The sequence below is a fragment of the Lissotriton helveticus genome, chromosome 1_1, assembly GCF_964261635.1.
Source record: "Lissotriton helveticus chromosome 1_1, aLisHel1.1, whole genome shotgun sequence".
In the NCBI taxonomy this organism is placed as follows: domain Eukaryota; kingdom Metazoa; phylum Chordata; class Amphibia; order Caudata; family Salamandridae; genus Lissotriton; species Lissotriton helveticus.
The window spans coordinates 1,134,900,229-1,134,916,145 of record NC_136057.1 but is presented as its reverse complement, the minus strand read 5'-3'; positions in this window follow the sequence as shown (position 1 = coordinate 1,134,916,145).

Here is a 15,917-nt window from a genome sequence, read left to right as displayed (position 1 = left end):
AAATAGCAAAATCTCCCATTAACCATCTATGGGAGGGCAAATCTTGTGAAAATGTCAGTGCTTCCAAAACTGACATACATCTTCAATGCAATTCCGCTAACCTTCCCCCTTAAAAAAAAAAGTAGGATTCAGGGCAAGATAGGTAGTTTCATCTGGGGCCAGAAAAGTGCAAGGATGTCTTGGAAAAAGCTAAGGAGGAAGCAGCTCAAGGGTGGGCTGGCTCTCCCTGACATTAACTGGTACTTGATGGCCTTCCAATTTAAAGGTGTTAGGATGAGACTGTCTAGTCCAGAAGAAACTGCCTGGGGTAGACTACTAGGGGAAATGGTGGTCATCGAAGGTGGCAGTGGGCAAGGAGGGTTTCTATATAAATTTGGTGCCCCAAGGTTTTTTTAACGGGTTCGCCTAAAGGTTTTGAAATCTGCCTTGTCTACCTGGTATAAAATCAGGTGCATATGGGACATAGGTTATTTTTCTGACTTTGCCCCCATTTGGGACTCCCCCGGGACCCCGCCTTGCCTGCGTGATAGTTTGGCGATACCGATATAAAATTAAGGGTTAGGGATGTGGTCGGACTTGGTAGACTCAGAGGGCATTCTTCCCTGGGAAGTTCTGCAGGCTAAGATAGGTCCTCTTTTTTCTAGGTTTAAATATCTCCAATTAAGATCATGGTATGAGGCAGAAGGTGGTGAAATCTCAGGGAGGTGGGAATTGGAGCAGTTATTGCAAGACTCTCGGCCTAGGAAGAAGGAAATATCTCTCTGGTATGTAAGAATCCAAGAAGCAGAGGAAGGAAAGCTCCCTTCTCCTACATTAGTCTGCAACCAAACACCATTTGCGCCCCATATTGAGGAATCTTTTGAGTCTTCACTTAAGACGTTGTACAAATATATAAAGCCTGATTCCCTGAAAAAAAAACATTTTTTGTGATCAATAGGCTATATTATACTCCAGCCAAGATTGCAAAATGTGCCCCCTATCCGCCGCCAAGTTGCCCCAGATGCAGTCTTACCAATGCCAACGATTTACATATCTTCTTCCAATGCCCGGAGTTAACTTTTTTGGGAAAAATGTGGGAGACACGTTAACATCTATTTTTTAAATGAACATCAAAGTAGATCTGCACCTGGTGTTTTTTTGGCAAGAATGATTATACCACCATGCCCCCCAGGATCAACTGGGCTTGTTGTTATACTTAGTATTCCTGGCAAGGAGTAAGATTTTTATTAAATGGAAGGCCACTACCCCCCGGGGATTGAAGACTGGCTTAAAGCCACCCTTAAAATGGCACATTTAGAACGAGATACAGGGGAAGACAGCCCACCCAGTGTCTGGCCACCCCTCACAAGCTGGGCACGTCTACGATATCTGATGAATGAGTAATACACCAGAGTGGCCCCGCACCAAAAGTCATATGATTACACCAGTCCTCAACCACGTGAGGAAGGCCTGGGAGCCTAGATGGACGCAGTGAGCCATAGGGCGTCTCCCAGAAGTGGATTAATCGGCTTGTTAACCCCGTAAATGTCTTTAGTGAGATGAGGAAACATTTTTTTTTTTTAAAGTACAGATGCTTCAGACAGAAATTGTAAGAAGAAAGAATGATTTAAAAAAAGTGCTCTAGAGCTGCCATAATGATCCCTGGCTAGTAAAGTACACATGATTTATATTAAGCTTCCTGAAGTTGCAGACTCTTAACTTAAAACATGGACAAATGAAATGGCTCCTGTTTTACCTGATGGAGACTTTCAGACAGCAGATCAATGGTGATGGGCGGGCTGGGGTGCAGCCAGGGTACAATTCTAAAATAATCTGGACACCTGCAAATGGGTGGCCAGTGCTGGCATTTCAGGAGTCTTTCTGCTGCAATGGAAGGATAGAGCCAGGATAATGACATCCACTTTTCAGTTTAAGAAGCACTGTCCACAGTACCCAGAACAGCTTGCCATTTCTCCATTCACTTCTCCCCTCATGTGAACCAAATACACTGTGGGCTCCTCCCAAAACTCATTCTCTTCCGAGTAAAAGCATACAAGTATCGGGAGGGCAAGGGGTCATACCTTTTTTGACACCAGGGAAGTTCTGCCTGTCAACTCCATAGACCTGTGTGGACCCCGCCCTGGGTTGCAGAACGTCCCGCCCAAAAAAACAAGGAGAATCACAGTCATGACAAAATGCTGCACCCACATCCCTGACATCACAACACAGCCTTTTGCATCCAGGGCAAGTAAACTCTAAGCTGACCAAGCAAATGCATAGACATAGACACATCCACTTTTACATATCTCAAAATAGGAGTTTCAAGTTACTGATTGAGACTGAGTTCTCTGTTAAAGTAGTTTGGTGTGTTATTTTCTCTATTATTGTTAGTGGCTCAAGGCTCACTCTATACTTTAATACCACCCTCTCCTGCCCAGAAGCCAAGGAAGAGGCACGCTGAAGAGAGAGGCTGTGATGAGCACAATTCAAACTCCTCCACCACACTTTCAAGGCAGTACATAACACTGGCCCAGCATACCTCAACAATCGTAGCTGCTTTCACAAACCTTTCAGACACATCTGTTCATCCAGGCCCAAATTGCACACATACATTAAACATCTAGCAGCTTAGCTTTCTTCCACACCACTCCTAAAGCATGGAATGACCTCACGCTACACATAAGAGCCTCCTCTTCACTTCTTGCATTTGCAAGGAGCTGAAGATCTGGCTTTTTTGAGTAGTCCTACTTGGCCCTAGGTGTGCCTAGACTCAGTACTGCTCAAGACCAAAATTCCAACCCGGGGTATCGTGCGATCTACAAATCTTCATACATAACATACTGTTACATAACATAACAGGTGGGGCTAAGTTCTGAGCCCGCTAAATTACAGGGCACTATCCTGCTGGCAGCTGGTCCCTCACTGCTGAGATGATCTGACCTGACCTGCTAACTACCCAGTACTGATGCATTGATCTGGGACCTACTGGAGCCTATAGGGATAAAGGAGAAGGGTACTGCGAAAGCATATGCCCAGTTTCTGACCGTCCGGAGACCTTGGTCTTGAAATAGGCCCTACACGAGGTGGATACCATTTTTATACCTTGCTCTATTGGACCGTTAATGTTAATGTCAATTGTACTTCCTCCAGGGCCTACTGTTGGGCTTTCCCTGACAGCTGAGCTGGTCTGCATATTGCAGGGCCCAGTGTGGGACAATGTGCAGGGCAGTAGCTGGAGGACTAGTCTGAAATTGGGAAAGGATGGACTTGGGGGGACACAGGGCCAGACAGAGAATCAAAATCGGCCCTGGTAAACTGCTCAGCCAGCCCCCTGGAGGATTGGGAGGGCAGCTGTTTGCTTGGGCAAGTTTCAGACAATTTTGTTACAGGGGGGCGATATTGGTGGCCACTGGTAACAAAAATGGTATGCCAGGGGTCCAAAAAGGCCCCCACCCTGGTGGCCCACTGGGTCAATCAATCAATCAGGGGTTTGTTAAAGCGCGACTACTCACCCGTAAGGGTCTCAAGGCGCTAGGGGTGGGGGGGGGGTTGCAGGTTCCATTCCATCAAGGAGGGGGTCTGTCGAAGAGCCAGGTTTTGAGGTTTCTTGTGAAGATGGGGAGCGATGTTGTCTGTCTGAGGTGGAGCGGAAGGGCGTTCCATGCTTTGGCCGAGAGGAAGGAGAAGGAGCGGCCTCCCGATCTGGTCTTTCTGGTGCGGGGGACCACGGCGTAGGAGAGCTGGGCTGATCGTAGGGTCCTTTGGGGTGCGTGGAATTTGAGTTGGCTGTTCAGGTATGCTGGTCCAGTGCCGTGGAGGGCCTTGTGTGCGTGGGTGAGCATCTTAAAGGTGATTCTCGCCTCGACGGGGAGCCAGTGGAGTGTGCGCAGGTGCTGAGAGATGTGGCAGTGTTTTGGCAGGTTGAGGACCAGTCTTGCGGCGGCGTTCTGGATGTTCTGTAGCTTGCGGATGAGGTTTTTGGTTATTCCGGCGTAGAGTGCGTTGCCGTAGTCGAGTCTGCTGGTGACCAGGGGGTGTGTGACTGTCTTTCGGTGTTCGAGGGGGATCCATTTGAAGGTCTTACGAAGGAGGCAGAGGGTGTGGAAGCAGGAAGATGAGACAGAGTTGATCTGGCGGTCCATTTTGAGCTCGGAGTCCAGGATGATTCCCAGGTTGCGTGCGTGGTCTGTGGGGGTTGGCGGGTTTCCGAGGGCGGTGGGCCACCAGGTGTCGCTCCAGGCGTCGGGGTTTGGGCCCATGATGAGTACTTCTGTTTTGTTGGTGTTTATTTGTAGGCAGCTGTTTTCCATCCATTTGGTGACGGCTTCCATGCCTTCTCGAAAGTTGCGTCTGGCGGTGTTGGGCTCGTTGGATAGGGAGAGGATGAGCTGGGTGTCGTCTGCGTATGACACGATGTTGAGTCCGTAGGTTCTGACGATGGGGGCAAGTGGAGCCCTGTAGACGTTGAAGAGCGTCGGGCTGAGGGCGGAGCCCTGGGGGACTCCGCACTTGGCAGGTGTGGGGTCCGAGAGGAAAGGGGGGAGTCTGACCCGCTGCGTCCTGCCAGAGAGGAAGGAGCAGATCCAGTCGAGGGCCTTGTCCTGGATTCCTGCATCGTAGAGTCTGCGTATTAGGGTACGGTGGGAGACTGTGTCGAACGCCGCTGATAGGTTGAGGAGGATGAGGGCTACTGTTTCTCCTTTGTCCAGTATGGTGCGGATGTCGTCTGTTGCGGTGAGGAGGGCGGTTTCCGTACTGTGGTTTTTTCTGAAGCCGGATTGGGAGGAGTCAAGGATGTTGTGTTCTTCAATGAATGTGGCGAGTTGGCTGTTGATGGCTTTCTCGATGACTTTTGCTGGGAACGGGAGCAGGGAGATGGGTCTGTAGTTTTTGAGGTCGGTGGGGTCCGCTGAGGGCTTCTTTAGGAGGGGGTTCACCTCGGCGTGTTTCCAGTCGTCGGGGAACGAGGCGGTCGACAGGGAGCGGTTGATGGTGTGGCGGAGCATGGGTGCGATGGTGTCGGCGGCTCTGTTGAAGATGTGGTGGGGAAGGGGTCCGTGGGGGCCCCTGAGTGGATTGACTTCATTGTCTTCAGTGTGTCTTCGGTGGTGAGGGCTGTCCAGTCATCAATCGCTGGTTTCCGGGTGTCGCGGGTGGTTGGTGAGGGTTCAGTGTGTTGGTTGTCTTCGTCGAAGTTGTTGTAGATGCTCTTGATTTTGTGGTGGAAAAAGGTGCTGAGTTTGTCGCAGAGTTCTTGTGAGGAAGGGATGTCGGTAGACTCGCTGGTGGGTTGGGCGAACTCCTTGATGATGCTGAAGAGTTCCTTGCTGTTGTGTGCGTGGGTGGAGATTCTGTCTTCAATCGTTTTTTTCCTTGTTTCTCTGATGAATTGATGGTGGGCGTTGGTGGCGGCTCTGAAGTTGTTGTGGGCTTCTGTGGATTTGGTGTTTCTCCAGGCTTTTTCGAGGCGGCGGCATGTGCGCCTGGATTCTCGAAGTTCGGTGGTAAACCATCTGGCTTTCTTGGCATGGGTATAGTTGTTTTTCTTGAGGGGGGCTATGGTGTTGGTGCTGTCCGAGATCCATCTATGCAGAGTACGGGCTGCGGTGTTGGGGTCGTCGTTTTCCGCGATGGTTGGCGTGGAGTTGTTGAGTGAGGAGGTGAGCTGGTCATCGGTGATTTTGGTCCAGTTTCTTTGTGGAAGCAGGTGCTGGTGTCTGTGGATGGTGGGTGTTCTGAAGGTGAAGTGGACGCAACGATGGTCGGTCCATGGGAGTTCGGTGGTGTGGCTGAAGGTGATGGAGTTTCCTGTAGTGAAGAGGGGGTCGAGGGTGTGTCCTGCTGAGTGCGTGGGCTCGGTCACGATCTGGCGGAGTCCAATGTTGTGGAGGTTGTCCAGGAGGCATGTGGTGTTGGGGTCCAGTTGATTGTCGAGGTGGAAGTTGAGGTGTCCCAGCAGGGTGTAGTTGGTGGATGCGATGGCCTGCGGGGGGATAATGTCCGTGATGGAGTTGGCGAAGTGTCCGTGGGGTCCAGGGGGTCGGTAGATGAGGGTTCCTCGGAGGGCGGCAGTGGGGCTGGCCAGTATCTTGAAGTGAAGGTGTTCCATCAGTTCTGTGGACTCGTCAGGGAGTGTGCTCAGGCGGAGGCTGGATTTGTGGACGATGGCGATTCCTCCTCCTGGGAGGATGGGGCGGTCCTTCCTGCAGATCTTCTATCCTTGGGGGATGGCGATGGCGATGTCCGGTCCCGAGGTGGTGTTGGTCCAGGTTTCGGTGAAGAATGCTACGTCCGGGGTGGTGCTGTTGAGGAGGTCCCAGATTTCTGTGGCGTGTTTGTGGAGGGATCGGACGTTGAGGAGGATGCATTGCAGGGTCTTCCGTTCGGTTGTGTTCTTGTGGGCGGGTTGTGCTGGATCCGGGTTCTTGTCGGTGCTGCAGGTGTGCTGGCAGCGGTGACAGCTGAAGGGTCCATGGGTGTCGGCTGGTGCTGCTAGCTTGCAGTTGTTGTTGCAGCCTGGGTTGAGTGCGTGGAGTGCTGCTGGGTCGTAGCGTTGGCGGGGCGGAGGTCCAGGGTTCCTGGTGCTGGTCGCGGACGGGTCGCAGATGGGCGCAGACGTGCTTGCCTTTGACGCGCCTTCGGTGCACCAGCGGCACGCAGAAAAGAGCAGAAAGGTGAAAGATAGAAAGGGTAGAAAAACGAGTGAAAACGAGTGAAGGAGCAGAGGGAGAGAAAGGGAAAATGGGCAGAAATACGGCACAAAAGAGCAGAGGTGCAGAAAGGTGAAAGATAGAAAGGGTAGAAAAACGAGTGAAAACGAGTGAAGGAGCAGAGGGAGAGAAAGGGAAAATGGGCAGAAATAAGGCAAAAAAGAGCAGAGATGCAGAAAGGTGCAGAAAGGTGAAAGATAGAAAGGGTAGAAAAACGAGTGAAGGAGCAGAGTGAGGGAAAGGAGACAGAGGTCCACTGGACTACCAGGGATGAGGCGCAGGGAAACCTGCGGGTGGAGGAGGGCCTCGATCACCAACACTCAAGAGTGCAGGGGCAGGGGCACCTCACTTAATGGTGGAGCTGCGAGGGTGGGAGAGCAATTTCACTGACAATGAGTCAGTGGTCTTGCTCGCCTGTCCTCGCAGTGGCCGCCATTAAGTAGGGGTCGGGGAGGGCTGGACAGCTGGGAGGCGGGAGCGGGGAGGGGAGCTGGATTGGGCCGGTCGCGCTGGGGGGAGGGGGACCGCGGGGGCAGCAGCGGCGGGGAAAGGTAAAGGGAGGAAAGAAGGGATACGGAAAATAAGCAGAAATAAGGCACAAAAGAGCAGAGATGCAGAAAAGAGCAGAAAGGTGAAAGATAGAAAGGGTAGAAAAACGAGTGAAACCGAGTGAAGGAGCAGAGGGAGAGAAAGGGAAAATGGGCAGAAATAAGGCACAAAAGAGCAGAGGTGCAGAAAGGTGAAAGATAGAAAGGGTAGAAAAACGAGTGAAAACGAGTGAAGGAGCAGAGGGAGAGAAAGGGAAAATGGGCAGAAATAAGGCACAAAAGAGCAGAGATGCAGAAAGGTGCAGAAAGGTGAAAGATAGAAAGGGTAGAAAAACGAGTGAAGGAGCAGAGTGAGGGAAAGGAGACAGAGGTCCACTGGACAACCAGGGATGAGGTGCAGGGAAACCTGCGGGTGGAGGAGGGCCTCGATCACCAACACTCAAAAGTGCAGGGGCACCTCACTTAATGGTGGAGCTGCGAGGGTGGGAGAGCAATTTCACTGACAATGAGTCAGTGGTCTTGCCCGCCTGTCCCCGCAGTGGCCGCCATTAAGTAGGGGTCGGGAAGGGCTGGACAGCTGGGAGGTGGGAGCGGGGAGGGGAGCTGGATTGGGCCGTTCGCGCTGGGGGGGAGGGGCCGCGGGGGCAGCAGCGGTGGGGAAAGGTAAAGGGAGGAAAGAAGGGACAAAGAAAAAAGGGAAAATAAGCAGAAATAAGGCACAAAAGAGCAGAGATGCAGAAAAGAGCAGAAAGGTGAAAGATAGAAAGGGTAGAAAAACGAGTGAAAACGAGTGAAGGAGCAGAGGGAGAGAAAGGGAAAATGGGCAGAAATACGGCACAAAAGAGCAGAGGTGCAGAAAGGTGAAAGATAGAAAGGGTAGAAAAACGAGTGAAAACGAGTGAAGGAGCAGAGGGAGAGAAAGGGAAAATGGGCAGAAATAAGGCAAAAAAGAGCAGAGATGCAGAAAGGTGCAGAAAGGTGAAAGATAGAAAGGGTAGAAAAACGAGTGAAGGAGCAGAGTGAAGGAAAGGAGACAGAGGTCCACTGGACAACCAGGGATGAGGCGCAGGGAAACCTGCGGGTGGAGGAGGGCCTCGATCACCAACACTCAAGAGTGCAGGGGCAGGGGCACCTCACTTAATGGTGGAGCTGCGAGGGTGGGAGAGCAATTTCACTGACAATGAATCAGTGGTCTTGCTCGCCTGTCCCCGCAGTGGCCGCCATTAAGTAGGGGTCGGGGAGGGCTGGACAGCTGGGAGGCGGGAGCGGGGAGGGGAGCTGGACTGGGTCGGTCGCGCTGGATGGGAGGGGCCGCGGGGGCAGCAGCGGCGGGGAAAGGTAAAGGGAGGAAAGAAGGGATAAAGAAAAAAGGGAAAATAAGCAGAAATAAGGCACAAAAGAGCAGAGATGCAGAAAAGAGCAGAAAGGTGAAAGATAGAAAGGGTAGAAAAACGAGTGAAAATGAGTGAAGGAGCAGAGGGAGAGAAAGGGAAAATGGGCAGAAATAAGGCACAAAAGAGCAGAGGTGCAGAACGGTGAAAGATAGAAAGGGTAGAAACGAGTGAAGGAGCAGAGGGAGAGAAAGGGAAAATGGGCAGAAATAAGGCACAAAAGAGCAGAGATGGAGAAAGGTGCAGAAAGGTGAAAGATAGAAAGGGTAGAAAAACGAGTGAAGGAGCAGAGTGAGGGAAAGGAGACAGAGGTCCACTGGACCACCAGGGATGAGGCGCAGGGAAACCTGCGGGTGGAGGAGGGCTTTGATCACCAACACTCAAGAGTGCAGGTGCAGGGGCACCTCACTTAATGGTGGAGCTGCGAGGGTGGGAGAGCAATTTCACTGACAATGAGTCAGTGGTCTTGGTGGTAAACACCCAGTGACTGATACGGCCAGGCCAGCCCTGGGGGGGAAATCTGCCCCATCTGATCCTGGGCATAGGGGGGGGGTAGTGCTCTGTTCCACACCCTCCTTCTCACAATAGATTAGGCAGCAGTGGTGGTTGGGCTCTGGAAAGCAGCTGCTGAAGTCCCAACAAGAACATAGACTGACCTGGCCATTGCACAAGCCATTGCTTGGAGATGGGAAACATTGAGACCTTGGGGCCATGCCAGTTGGAAACCATAGAAAGAAAAATTGCCTAGTTCTCTTGATCTGGGGGCCTTGGATTGATAATGAGGGCTTCCTTAATTTTTTTCTCCCACCCACACTGACGCTAAGTTGTCCTATTCTACGTGGTGTCGTCCCCAGGTTTGAGTCAGGGTTCCTTTAGCCTCATAGTTCTGAAAAACATTGTTTTTGGAAAGTAATTGGCTATGGGGAAAGTCTTTGTTTCTCAGGTAAAATCTGAAAGCCTTCTAAGAACTGAAGAACAAGGATATAGTTACCACGGCCCCATCGATGAAAATTCACTTCACTGGAACAACATGTCTTCAAATAAAATGACATAAATAGCTAAGGCTGGGAGAAGGGTAAAATCAGGAACGTCTGCCTTCCTTCAACCTCCAAAATCAAGATGTCTGGATATGTTTTTACTTTAAAACTGTATTACATTTTTTTCAGTTTATTCGATTTATATGCATATTCCCGTAAATCATTGATTTTCCAGTCTAAGAGATTTGTAGTAATCAGATTTCATTATACGCTGCTCCTGGTCAATACATGTATTCAAGAATAACTGGAAAATGTGTGAAGCTGATCTGTCAGCCCCTCACACATTAATATGATCAAAACGTCTATCACAGAGCAGTGAGTAATCTAAAGTAATGTTCATAGAGCTAGTGCCTGTCAACAGCACTTTTATGAGATGAGATGAAGTTATATTATTAATAAAGCACAACATATGAGCGGGTGACTTTGTGCTAATTATGGTGACCATGAGAGATCGGTCAGAGAAAGAATGAAACGGAAAAGGTAGATGCTTAGAGCCATTTTAAGGGCCTATCATAAGGCTACTGCCTACCGAGGAAATAGAGGACCGAGCTGAAGGCATGGGGTCGTAACAAGGGTGACTAGCAAGTATATTCACGATAATATTAACTATAGAGATCAGTACTGACATTAGAACATGCGTTAAAGGAATCAGTGAAAGCATACTTTGATTTCTCTTCCCTTTTGCATAACTTCCATTGTCAGGGTATGTCACAGAAGCCATGGAAGGAGAGGAAGATATTCCTGTCCATTAGCGGGAGCTCAGTGCCTGTGTGACCCATGTGGATTTCCATGAGTTCCCTCTGCACTCCTCCCACGACTGCCAGTGTAACAGGCTTGCAGTTTGAGCAGGCCACAACTCTCTGTGTGTCAAAGCGGGATCAAACGAAGAGAGACGAGAAAGGATCCCTATTATTTTGGGGAGCCATCGGGGCATTCCTAGACATCTTGGCCATCACCCCAACACCGGCTTCCGTCATCAAGAGCAGGAGATGTACACACTTGTGTGCGCAATGCTCTCTTCCTGTCATTCAGTAACAATAGGAAATCGAGCCTGTATATCTTGAGACAGCAGAACTAACATATTATTTACAGCCGGAGACAGCTCGGGACCTCAGTGGTCACGTGCTCTGTTACTGGAACACTGCTCCGACTCTTCAGACCTCACAAAACAGATCTGACACATCTTCTGGGGAATAGATAACAAGTGAAGATAACCCAGACATGTTTCAGTCCCAATACAATATCAGCCTGACAAAATGGCAACCTGGAGTGTGGCAAAGAAATCATTCAGTGAAGCAATTTGGAACAAAGATGTTCCTCTTTCAGCATTATTCATCCTAAACAGTTGGTGCCACGAAAACATTTTATAAGATCTTCCAGGAACTGTTCAAGAAAACTGGCATGTGCACGAGTGTTCATCTGCATCATTGTTCCCTGAAGTCTTGAATACATATTCATCAGCGGAGCCATTATTTTTTAGCGCTCTCAGGGAGGCAGTATCTTACATAATGTCAAAGAGAAGGAACTCTCCATACTGATCGGAGAAACCACACTGCCTCCCGTTCGAGGCAGATGGATACTAAACAGCTATGAATTATACAATTCAGAGCACAGCACATTGGTACATTAAAGTTTTTGCAATGGAATCCGGCCAATGCTTAGAAGGGAGCCCTTTACTGGGTGTTGTTTTTTACTGGGGAACAGATCTTCATAGTTCAGAACGTGTGTTTGTTTTTATTTGCCCTCGCTGCCTACTGTGCCCGTGTCACAAGGGAGTCTTTCATTGAATTGCATCATTTCATCATACTTCATTGGCCACTGTGGTAGTTAGAGGCAGAGGCATGTAGTACAAAAAAAATCTGCTAGGAGATGTGATACGTTGAGTCATTTTGCAAACTGAATTTTGTGTAAAGTTTAAAGTTTGTGAAATTTGTATACCTAAACTTCCACACAAGGTTTACTGAGAAAAAAGGGCAAGGGAGTTGTTCACCAAAATGTATTTCATACACTTTTTGAAATTTACGAATTTGCGATTTTTAACTAAATCAAGGACTTTGGTCCTTTTAAAGTTTGCAAGAACTCCTGTGCCTGGTGCAGAAACATAGAAAGTGGTACTTATGTCATCAACCCAATGTGCATCTAAATTTAAATTGTAATACATAATGGAATAAAAATATTGCTTGGAAATAACCCTTAAATATAAAATGCACAAGCACTTTATGCCCTGTCTTTCAAGATGGCTGATCTCTGGAATTGCTGCTCCAGAGCGTGGAATGTAGATAATTTATTATTCTCTTTTTTCAACTACTCGCATTTTATTGTATTTTAAATTCCTATTTTAAACTGTGCTTTTATGGCCAAATGTTCCGAAATAAAGTTTCTATGAAGTGAAGGTATTTATGTAGTATACAGCTGCTGGAAACATTCGAAGAAAATCAGCTTCCTAAAGAGAGAGGATTAATGTTCATTTAATTGAATACGTTCAATCACGAGATAGTTACTTAGACCAATGGCCCAACTCCAGACAAATATATAAATATAGCCCAAGTGGGAAACCAGGAAAATATAACCAGTCTAACATCGACAAATCAGTAGGGTGTTTGTACACAGTAAAGGGATCGGATGATCCCGCTGGTGCCTATATAGGAGGACTAAATCATGGATTCCACGAGTAATTTACCCACTTTTTAAGGGATCGATTTGCCTTTTCCTTTACCTGAGGTCCGATTTGAGTGACCCCACTCCTTTTGCTACCTTTCATGAGATGTACCTTATCACGGATCAATCCTGTTTTCAATTTGAACACGTGCATGCTTGCACATTCCTGCAGTGAATTCGGTGAAACCTGTAGTGTCCTAGCATGGACACGTTCTAGTGTTCAGGAGTGTTGTATCATACTTTACACCCACCCACCACAGACGTCATGGTGTCACATGACGCTGCCAATAAAAGGGGCCGAGCGCACGTGCTCGTGGCCATTCCCACTACCCCTAACTGGTGTCTGTGTGCACGTCATTGCTGCTGTCCACCATGTGGGCCTAGGGCCCTTCGCAATTCTACACTGGCGACGAGGCCGGTAGTGCAGCCCATGCGTGCCACTACCCTCAGCTAAACAAGAAGAAAAAGGGGAAGAGAGCTGCCCGCCTGAAGGGCATCCCCTGCAGCGAGGCGCAACGCGCCGAGAAGCCGGTGGGCACGTCGGAGCCCCACAGCAAGCCGACCGGAGCCCACCCGCGTCGACCGCCACCGACGAGTGCCACCAAGAACGAGCGGACCGCCCAGTGCCCACCTGCGACGGCCGCGAGGCTGAAACCCCCACCGGAGAGGTGCACGGGCCGGGCGGAGCCCACCCGCTACGACCGCGACGGAGCATCTGGCCCGCCGGCCGAAGGTGAGCTCCAGGGGCGAAGTGCCCGCCATGAACTATTCCAATGTATAAGCAGGACCAGCGGAGCCCACCCGCGGCCTGCCCGAGTCGTCCCCTGCCCCCGCCGCGTGTGTGACGAGAAGCGGTGGGGCACAGAGACTAGAGACAGCATGGGAAGGGGCGACCGGACCCGCCATCAAGAAGAATAACGAGGGGGAGGGAGCGGAGTAGCTAACCGCCTCCCGACCCCCCTTGCAACGTGGTCTGGGCAGTCAGCGGAGCCCACCCGCGGCCCGCCGGTAGCCCCCCAACAAAGAAAGAACAAGCCATGCCAGCGGAGCCCACCCGCGGCCTGCCGGCGGCACCCCCGCGAGGAAAGACACTACAGAGCCAACGGAGCCCACCCGCGGCCTGCGACAAGCATGGCAGGTCCCCGCCGCGCAGCGTGTGCAAAGTGAAGCCGCTGCGGCGGGAGACTGGAGAGTGGAGCCTGCCGGGTCGGACAATTATCAGCGCTTGAATAGGCAGAGCCGGCGGAGCCTACCCGCGGCCTGCCTCGAGCGCCCCCGCCCAAGGAAGAGTGACTGGAGCGACGCGCTCCCCCCGCCAGAGAAGAGAAGCATCAACACACGCCCCCGCCCACGCGAGAACTGCTGGAAGCTGCCGCGAGCGGGGAGGGTGGAGAAGTCTGCAGAGCTGGTATGCGGCCAGGAGCCGCCGAGTGCAAATGTGCCCCCACAGGGACATCAAATGAAAGTGCCGGTGCACCCGGCAATACTCAGAACATTTGCCACCCCCAGAACTGTGTGCGCGAGCCCTAAACACAAAGGAGCATTCCCCCCTCACGCACACATGGACGTTTTGCCTTTCCCCTGGCAGGACACAAAGATAACGCCTGCTTTGCCCCCACTGCCAGAGAGAGAGAGAGGAACTCTGCCCAGAGCTGAACAAGCAAGCCCCTGCAGTAGCGCCGCCAACTAGAGCACCACAGTAACCCTAGCTAAATCCCCTGTGACCCACACACTGAGCATGGAGCCCTTTCACGTCCTGGGGTCACGGGAATAATGCAGAGACTCACCAGGCAGGCAGCATAAGGCCAGGTGACCAGCAGCGTCTCCAGCCCCTGGCGTCCACACCCTAATGCCGGTTCACAGCAGCAGCTCCAGCCCCCCTGTGCACTGAGAGAGTGACAGTAGAGTGCACTTCAGGGGAAGACAAGAGCCACAAGACAGGCTGCTACCAGATCCAGCAACACTGCCACCCAGTGGCCAAAAGCAAAAGCGCACCTGCATCAATAAGGAAAAGAAAAACAAGCATTGCACAACACAAGATCAATCAGCAGCAGCAAGGGGCAACAGACTGAGTAGCGCCCCAGGGAAAGCATCTAAACTCCCGCAGCAAGTAAGTGCGCAACAGCGCAGAAGACACCCACACACACCAGCAAGGAGTCGGCAGCTGCCACTTCCAGCGCGACGTGGGAAGAGGCGCAAACGCCTCACTAAGCATCCAAGCACTGACAGAACGTCTGGAGGAAACGACTGCCCAGCACTGGAAGAACGTCCAGGGAAAAGACTGCCGCGATCAAAGGACGGAGAGAGCAGCGACGCCTTGTGGCCACAAGCGCTCACCGCAGCATCAACTACTCCCGCCAACGGTCCAAAGCATCAAGTACCTGACGACAGCCAAAGCAGCAAGTACCCAACGTCACGCAACAGGCATCCCAGAACCCTGAACAGTAAGTGCGCAAACAACGCGCCATGTGGCGACGCACAGCCACCGCAAGCAGAAAGAAGAGCGCAGGCAGCGCCATCGCGCAGAACAATTATCGCGGACGACCACACGACATGGCGCCTCCCAGGAGCCGATCCGCAGAATGATCGCCCATCAAGTGCCGACCCGCGACAGGTCCATGGCGCCTCCCAGGAGCCGATCCGCAGCATGCTCGCCCATCAAGTGCTGACCCACGACGGGTCCCCCCCAAAAAAAACTGTTGTAGCGCAAAGTCCGACAGGACGACCAAAGGCAACCTGCCAGGCATCGGCAGAAGTGGACCGCCAAACGGTCCAGGACGTTCAACCATGAAAAGGTCTACGGACGTGGACCCACGAACGTCACCAACATGCATCAAGAAAAGAAAGTTTGCGACACCAACTCTGGCTGCTGAGGAAGAAGGAGAAAGTGTCCCAGACGGGGACAAGACCAGGGGTACACATGCAGAGTGCGCGCACTGCATAGAGGACCCAGGTCAGGAGAGAAGACAAAAGATCGGTCCAAGTGATGTCGCGATGTAGGAGGAAGAAAAGGAGAGATCCGAGTGGCACGTCTGCCACCGCGAAAAGGAAGGAAGAAAAGAAGAGATCTGAGTGGCACGTCTGCCACTGTGAAAAGGAAGGAAGAAAAGGAGAGATCTGAGTGGCACGTTTGCCACCGTGAAAAGGAAGGAAGTATATCCATGTGGCCTGTTGACACAGTTAAGAGTGGAAGGAGAAGTCAGTGCGAAGCAACGTCCCCACAGTGAACCAACCAAGGAAAGAGAGAGGAGTGCAGGAAGACCACTCACACTCCCGAAGAGAAGGAAGGCGACAAGTGCCAGGACAACGGTGCGAGGAACACGAGGCCGGAAGAACACCCGTGGCAAAGAAGACCAGCTGATAGACGATGTTTCCGCACACCCAGGATCTGCGGAGAGGAGCAAGCGAGACCGTTTGTGACATCCACCTTTGGGGTCACACGGACACTGGACAAATGCCAGCCGTGGTGACTCAGGGGCAGAGGCCTCCGGGATGCAGTCCCCGCGACGAGAGACGGTCCTCCGACGCCCATCCGAAAGGTCCGGGGAGGGCGAAGACATCGCAAGCAAAGACAGAAACCAACAGCTACCTTGG